At 37.4% G+C, this 7,174-nt stretch overlaps 1 pseudogene; it reads right to left on the reverse strand.

Annotated features, from left to right (window-relative positions):
* Positions 1-3,622: 3,622 nt before the first annotated feature.
* On the reverse strand, positions 3,623-4,103 carry LOC101991879 (annotated as a pseudogene).
* Positions 4,104-7,174: the final 3,071 nt, after the last annotated feature.

The raw sequence follows: 7,174 nt of genomic DNA on the forward strand, positions 1-7,174 counted from the left end.
AAGATTCATGAAAGAAATTAAAAATCATTAAGTTGAACAAAATAATCCAATCTCATGGAGAAATATAGCATATTATACATAGATGGCCACCCTGCATTTGAAGTTATACATACCCTTACACACACACACACACACACACACACACACACACACACACACACACACACACAATATTTTAAAACATAACTTGGCTTTAATATTTCAGCTATTTCAACCCACCACATTTTAGGAGAGGAGTTTGAAACCAGGCAGCAAGAGTATTCAATTGTTGCTGAATAGTTTTAAAGCCTGTGATTAATATATTACTCAAAATTAACATTAGTGGAAAATTTTAGCAGACAAATATTTCAAGAATGGAGTACATCACCCTAAAGCTGCTGTTTCAATCATTTCAGGCAACTTTAACAGCAATTCAGGGTTTTAAAGTCTAGTTAGAAACAAGGGTAGCTCTTCGCCACAAAGAGTAGATTTGTAGGAGTCAGGAGATAGAAATGGGTGGGGGTAAGGAAACTATTATATAATGAAACGGGCATATGACTGCTGATTCTGTTAGAAAGCATCAATTCTTTACATGGGCCCACAAGGTACCTAAGAGTGAAAAGAAAGTCACCCATGTTGGCCTGCAATCTGTGCCATTTTTTTTTTTTTTTGCGTGACTTTGAATGAAAGCAATGCCATTAACTACTATTCACCTGAGTTCTGGGAAGAATGCTTCAGAGTTCGGAGGGCTGATGCTGCCACAGGGAGAACTGTCCACCCAAGACAACACTCTAGAGAGACATTCTGCTCCCTTGTGAGCCATCTCCTCTCTAGGCATCAAGGACTTCTTCAGACACCCTTGTGGGTTCATATCTAAGACCATAATGAAGGAGATCACACCTAGACCAGGTCTTCATAATTAGTTATGAATTTTGTTCCTGTACCCATTTTTTTTTTCATTTAAATCTATATCTCATGCCAGTACCACAAAGTTAGACTTGAGGTGACTGGACACTTTTATTTTGACTCTCATCACTGTGATCACATTAAATAATCCCCTTCCACCATTCTTTTTGATTCTATGTGTCTGTAAGTAGTGTAGTGAAGGTGAACAGAAAAGTCTACCTTATGTGGAAAGACTGAGTCATCTCTTTGACCCTAGAAGTCCAGTTTCAGTGACAGATGTGGAGATCATTATCAGTGTCTTAGCTGAGTATATGCCTCAATTTAGGAAATGGTTCAGGCAGAATCAAGATTATAAATTCTGTAGAAACGCAATTAAGTGCTGTTCATATGCTTGTACTATATTAGCAAACTAGGGCAAAGTAAATATAATCCATTCCTTGTTAACAAATCTATATACAATTTGAATGCAATTACTGTAGAATAGAAAACTTGAATGTAAATTACCTGCAGAGTACAGTTATAACGTGACTTCAGTTTTGTTCTATCCCAGGGACTGTGCCTTAGCTAGGTGCAATCCTGTCATTCTCATAGGAGAATAGAGATACAGGGGTTTTGGAGAAAGGAGAAAGAACCCTGTGAGAGACAGGAAAAGCCAGGCAAACTGGAGAAGGGAACAAACACTCCAGCTTCCAGTAAGTGGTGTTGCTTGCATCCCCTCCCTCAGGCTTTCGTAGCATTTGCTATATTAAAATAAACCAAAGGTAAAGATAAGGCAGGAGAAAGATAATACAAAATTAAAAAGTAAAATGAAAAATAGATAACATAAAGGGAAATAATTAAAGCAAAGCCTGAGGTGATAAGAAGAAAGTAGGTAAATAAATAATATGGGAACAAAGTAAACACAAGATAAAAGTCTTGTACCAGCGTGAGGAAAGATAAATCAGCTGAGAACAATTAACTGCGAGATTATAAAAACAAAAATACTAAAAGATTAAAAGGAAAAGATAAATATGTAGAACGCATTTTACATGGAGGCAATAATAAAAGGGAATAAACTAGGGCATAAAATGTTAACTGGAATGAAAGAAATGAAATACACGCGTTCCAGTTTCATACACGCATGCATGTGTTTGCTCAAAACTGAAACTGGTGACTGTGTCAGGCATTCTGCACAGAATTGCAAACACCTTCTCTTGACAGCAAGTGCCTCGCAGCACAGTGCTTTGCAAATCCCTTGGGATGTCTCCTGTGCTATCAAGGCTACTGCCTTCCTCTCTGACCTCTCTCTTCAGCCTCACCATGCCATCCTCAGACTTGCTTATCGACTCTCAGATTGTTCCTCACGGTGCGCTGCTGGATACCCACAGAAGCACAAATCCATGTATCCTTGGGGTATTCTCTTCCAGCCAAGTGAGAGCTCTTGCCAAAAGGAGTTAGCATAATACCATTTCGCAGTTTATCTGAGAAATGCAATACTGTTCCTCTTGGCTTCAAAATGTGGCCTGAATTGTGCTGGGTTTGGGGGAGATTTATTAATAATTCCTCTTGTACTGTCAATCATTCCCAGAGAACATAGCCTATGAAATGACACGCTTACCCATGCATTTTCGGTAGAAGACAAAGAAATCCAGACATGGGAGGGTAATGCGGTGTTGTATCAGCTGAAGTGTTCTGTCTCCAACATGACTCTTCATGTGTTTCACCTCTAACGTTTGGCATGCGGCATGAAACAAGTGAAAGTTGTCACAATGGAATCTTAGAACATGCGTAAGCCTCAAGTCACTTCCAAGTTAAAATGCTGTGTATCTAGATTTAAATATGATGTACTCTAAGAATAAACAAAATAGTGATTAAACTTTACTGTGGCCACTGCTTTCCATTTCCTTGTTATGTTAAGACTCACTTGCTCTAGAAAGAGAAAGTCTTGGTAACACACAAATAGGGACATTAAATGTTATAAGAGGATTCTTTTTCAATTTCCCCAGAGAAAGAAGCTGTTTTTCTTTCACAGATGATAAACTGCAGAAGGTAGGACTCAAGCTTCAGAACTAGGTAATATATGCAGTAGGGAAGCAATGGTTTTAGCAAGGAGAGGTCTTATCATTTATATTTATATGCTGGTTGTAAAGTAGACAATTGTAGGTCCAAGAAGAATGTAAACAATTTCTATATTAGACATGGTTCTATTGGTGTGTGTGTGTGTGTGTGTGTGTGTGTGTGTGTGTGTGTTTCAGGAGGGAACTTACTAGGTCTTGAAATTGCAGAGATGGGGTCATCCAAAAAGAGCCTTTTTCATGACAGAGAGGCTGAAAACCCAGTAGCTTTTCAATCCCAGAAAAGAAAATTCCAGCAGTTCCATTCTAGCATTAACAGCCTTCAAGAATCTGTATTTGTTAGTCTTCAGTTTGTAATGGGAGGCTGAGAATGCGGAATTCTGAAGACACTGAGGGTGGAAACTGAGAAACAAAGGGAGGGATGAATTCATCAGCACCGTGGTACATATGCTCTCTCTCTCTCTCTCTCTCTCTCTCTCTCACACACACACACACACACACTCACTCACATGTACACACACAGACACTTGTGCACACAATAAATAAATCTTTTTCAAAAATAATCACAACAGCATTAGAAGTTAAAAACATTGTATTTCAAATACATTGTGCAAAGTGTCAGATCTTAAGGAGTAAATTTTAAATGCCATCTGCGCAAGGAGATTTTTTTTTAATAAATGAGGCAATTTATTAACCCAGCATCCTTTGTCCTAATGCTTCTTGTTGGCAGCTGCCACCTGTCCGGCAATCCTGTCCAGATCTCTGTCCCTGAGGTGTTAGCTTGCGGCCCCCGTCCTGGTCCTTTTCCACCATTTTCAGTCCCTCCAGGGCTTGGAGAACGCGGCGGGCCACACTCTTGGAGCCTCTGCTGAAGTGGCTGGGCCTGACACCGTTTCTCTGCCGTCCTCTATAGATCTTGGTCATGGAGTCAACCCAGGCACCACCAAGCAGGTACAGGTGCCGTGCTGTAGAGGCAGCTCGCGTGTAGAACCAGTTCTCATCATAGTGGGCAAGCTCTTTATGTTTGGCCAGCTTGACTGTGTCCACCCATTCGGGGACTTTCAGCTTCCCGGACTTTTTGAGGAAGGCTCCCAGAGCTCTGACGAACTCCTGCTGGTTAAAGTCTTTTACAGTAACTCCAGGCATCGTGCGGCCTCCGCGCTGCTAGCCAGGGGAAAGGGGGAGCAAGGAGATATTTCTAATCCTTAAAATGATCACATTATTAGAGTCTTGAAGGATGTTGACTTTGAGGGACGAACTCTTACTTTTCTTTCAGAGAACCTGAGTTTGGTTGCCAGCAGCCACATGATGCTGTAAGTCCAGCTTTAGAAAACCCCAGACCCTCTTCTCACCTCTCTGGGTGCTTTCACGTGCACATTTGTACATATGCATATTCAGGCAAAACCTCAAACACAGAAAAAATAAAAATAAATAAATCTTTGAATATATTTATATAATCCTTTTTAACCATCAAAGAAAACATTGCTTATTGGAAAACAATAGTATTATCAAATCATTTATTTTTCAAAAACCATATTTAGGAGATAAGGTATTTGTTTAGCAATTCCTAAAGAGGAAAAAAAAAATAAAGCCCATAATTGTATTCTTGTACACAAAAATGTATCAATGCTACTATCAGAAAGACAAATTAAAACATGTCACAGACAAAAAATTTTTACTATAATACTCGATATTCCTTTTAAGAAATTTCCTAAAGGGAAATATTTAGCTCATAGTCTTTTGCTATTAGTATTCCTTGGGAAACCCAAAAATATAATTTATAAAAGAACATAATCATAGATCATCCTTTTTAAATGTTCTCAATTGGATTAAAAAGAAATAAGGAAAAGGAAGTCGGGCAGTAGTGGCACATGCCTTTAATCTCAGTACTTGGGAGGCAGAGGCAGGCAGATCTCTGTAATTTAGAGGCTAGTGTGATATACAAAAGCTAGCTCCAGGACAGGCTCCAAAGAAATACAGTGCTTGCTGAGCCTTTGGTGTGGCATTGTTCTGTAGACATTAGAAGTGAGCTTCCAAACTTTGTATTTTTTATTGCTTGTGGTTTTCTGTAGTAGTCTACATCTATTTTAAAAAGAAATTTCCATGAGGAGGGCCAAAGACTACATTGATTTTTAAATAAAAGTCTTATTACACAACATTTACCACATTAAGTGCAAAAACTGTCATATTCTTTCCAGTATTTCTCATGTGGCTTGTGAAATTCTTTGCTGTAACAAATCCATTGCTCAATAATCTTTCATCATGAATATTTATTGAGTCATTCCATGTTTTTCTTTTGCTATTGACTGGATAAATTTCACACACTTTTTTTCTGGTACTATGATGGCCTATTAATTGTCTCCTTCTATCAGTTGTAGGTCTCCTACAAACCACTTTTAAAATGTCACAACGGAATAGTTTCAATATTTACGGCAGCATTCCCCAATCCCTAATAGTAGGAGTGGAGGGAACTCTCCTATAACCAACGAGGCCACTTGGTGTGGGGAATGCCTTTCCTCTTGGCTTTCTTTAAACTTATCAGACTTCTCTCTGTGTTTCATCACCCTACCCTCATTTCCCTCCTCTGACTTATTCAGCCTCTCCTTTTGTTTACAAATATCTCTCTGTGATGACCTCTTTCTATTTTGCTTTTCAAGTAAATGAACTATAAACTTAATGATTAGAACTTAATCAATCCATACTAAAGATGGTTTTCAAACTAAATAAATTTGATACACCCTGACTTTTCCTTGTACTTTAATATGAGTCAAAGAACTTTACAAATAGAACAGTCTTTTTCATATGTGTTTGTGTGTGTTCACATGAAGAAATAAACAGGTGAAGGGAAAAAAAGCTAACATACAAATTTGTAACATTGACTTTCCAAATAAAAACATTGAACTGCTTCCTGAACATTTGGTCCCTTAGCACAAATTAAGTAAGAATTAAATCAATTAAAGTCCAAAAGAATTCACTCAGAAATAAATATGTTCGCTACTGAGGTATGTATTCACTGGAAATAAGTTCTTCAGAGGACTAGCAAGCATGAGATTTCTGTAATAGCACATTAGTGAATCTCTCTAGGCTAATAGAGTTTGTCCTTCTAATGAGATGAGTCAAGAGTAATTGAAAAAAATATTCCTAACCTAATAATAATTGCATGAAATTCTTGTCATTTTAATGGATATATAAGCAATTCAATTATTAACAGAAACAAAGTGTTTGGAGTCTTGGTAATTATCATTTCTATGGCATGTTTTAAAACTGTACCTCTCACTTAAGTAAAATCAATTTTATATATTTTATTTTGGTTTACTAATACTCAACTAAAATATTATTTATCAAATACTTTTTAGGGTTCTAGATTTTTAATGACCACATGCACATCCACATGTATATAATTAGATCCATATACAATTATTTTATTTTGTTTTATATGGTTGTTATTGAGAACAGAGTATCACTATGTAGCTGTGGGTGGCTGAAACTCTATGTGGACCAGGCTTCCTCTGCCACAGTAGTGCTGGGCTTGAAGGCGTATGCCACCACACTCAGCTAAATATTTCAAAAGCAATTGGAATGAACTACATTTCTATAATTTATTCATTAATGAAACAAACTCAGATGTTCTACAATTAAGGTGTGACTATGTTCAAATTATGGTATATAAAACTCTAAAGAAACTGAAAGCATACATGTATGATTATTTTAAAAATATCTAATACTTAATTTTTGCTAAAGATATTAATTTCTCATGTACAGTGTGATCAATTACTGTTCTCAACATGAACATAAATACTGATGAGGTGATTGAGCAGCAGCTGCCTTGAGGGCACTGTAGTAGATGGTCCCTACAGAAGAGAAGTGCGGTGCTGTGTGCCGAGGGCTGTAATGCATGCCACTAAAGACATGTTCTCTCATAGTCTTTTGTTGAGCTTTAGGTATTGTTTTGTTTTGTGCTGCTTTTGTGGGGTGTTTTCTGTTTTAGCTGCTCACATAGGGAGGATGTTGCTAAAACACAGGTGACTATGAACAAGTCTAGAGTCACAGCTTTGCAATTAAAACTCACATCAATTCTTTGTTGTTGATTGCTGGCAACTATATAAGAGAAATAAAAGATGGTACCTCCTTTGGTATCACCTTTTCCTGCCTAATTTATACAGGTGCTATCTTAGTTCTTTATTGTGCTAACCTTAAAAGAAAAATATTTTATAATTGAATACTGATTTGATTCT

Source organism: Microtus ochrogaster, chromosome 1, assembly GCF_000317375.1.
Source record: "Microtus ochrogaster isolate Prairie Vole_2 chromosome 1, MicOch1.0, whole genome shotgun sequence".
NCBI lineage: Eukaryota > Metazoa > Chordata > Mammalia > Rodentia > Cricetidae > Microtus > Microtus ochrogaster.